The sequence below is a fragment of the Galeopterus variegatus genome, unplaced genomic scaffold (genome assembly GCF_000696425.1).
Source record: "Galeopterus variegatus unplaced genomic scaffold, G_variegatus-3.0.2 Scaffold6048, whole genome shotgun sequence".
Taxonomy (NCBI): Eukaryota; Metazoa; Chordata; class Mammalia; order Dermoptera; family Cynocephalidae; genus Galeopterus; species Galeopterus variegatus.
Window position 1 is genome coordinate 96,932 of NW_007732159.1, and position 1,740 is coordinate 98,671.

Genomic DNA, 1,740 nt, shown 5'->3' on the forward strand with positions numbered 1-1,740 from the left:
GGGACCACATATTCATAAGGTAGGCAGGAGGAAAGCTCAGGGGGATGAGGGCGTGTGTGGTGTGGAATTCCTCTTCGGATTCTGGGGGTCGGTGTCCCCAGCTGAGAATCAGCACACTGGACTTTTCCTCCCCTCCCCCAAATAGTGAAACTTACCTGCTCTGAGTCCCAGCCCCTTAGGAAATCCTCAACTAGGGAACTAATTAAATTAATCCATTCTATTGCTCCTTCCCAAGAAATATTTGCATTTTACCAGAAGCTTTCAATCGACTTTCAGGCTGTTGTGAGCAGAAAAGGAAGCTATTCTTAGTCTGGAATGCCTTTCATCAGCGATCATCAAACCACACTGAGACCACTTTGTCTGTCAGACCTAGGGCAGAGTGACAATTTCTGGAATTCCTGTTGAGAGGGGAGGCGCTGGGATCTGGTGGAAGAAAGAAGCTCCAGTTCCAGCTCCTCGGCACCATCTGCAGGGAAGAAGCAGCAATTACGAATCAAAGATGCCACTAGTGTCCGCAAAGGGGCTGAAAGGAAAACAGACACCATCAAGTCTACTCTGCCTATCCCTACAAATACCTCTGAGGACCTCTCCAAAGAGCTCACTGCATATGAAGCCACCCTGTGTGTGTTACTGGATGTGGGGTAAATATGCCTTACTATTGCCAGGTCTCTCTTCCTAAAGCAGAGCTTGATCCTGCAGCCACCTTGCCAGGGGTTGGGGCTGGGGAGCATCCTTCAGACTCTCCCCATTGCTGCAGAAACAGGGCGGCCTAGCCCTGGCACCCCAAAGCCTTTCATGAGCTGACCTCAACTGAGCCAGACAGTGTCATCACTTACTGCTTGTACTTCAGCCAGCCTGAACTCCCTATTCCTGTGTGTACCAGAGCCCACACATTCTTCCCTGCCGTGCCCCCACCAGAAATACCCTCCCTCAAAGACCCAATTTTATTTGACAAAGTCCAAGTCACTTGCTATGTCTACCATGATTCCTGCATTCAGAAGTGATAACAATAACAACAATGCCAGCTAACGTTTATTAAGCACTTGCTACGTCCTGGGACGGTGGTAAGGACTTGAGAGGCATTGAATCCTCACACTGTCCCCATTTTACAGGTGCAAAAACTGACCATCAAAGCAGTTCTGTAGCTTGTCTCAAATCACAAATCTGAAAAGCAGTGGAGCACATGTTCAAATGTGGGTCCAACTCCACGTCCAGTTATTTGCTACTGTTCCCTACTGCCCCCTTCAGTTAGTTTAGCCTGTTTCTATGTCACTATATTGTTTCACATTTGTGATTCTAATTACTAGACAATATTCCATGCGACTGAGGCATCATACTTTATTTAGACATCTTTTTGTTGCTTGACTTATGGCTTGCAATGGACATCTTTGTGCCCATGGCTTTTTTCCTGTTTTAAAATCCCCAGAAATAGGATCACTGAGTATGTACATTTTAGGGATCTGGATAGAGAAAGTCAGATTGCTTTCCAAAAGAATTTTGCCATTTGCAATACATAGCTGTATTGATTTTACAATTTGTATCGTATAATGGAATCAATCTCTTTTCTTTAACTTCAAACCTACAAAAAGTGTGAAAGAATACTACAATGAACATCCGTATACATTTTACCTATAATTCACCTATATAGTTGTTAATATTTGGCCACAGTTGCTTTATATCTCTTATTCTCTCCATATATATATATATATATATATATATATATATATATATATATTTTTT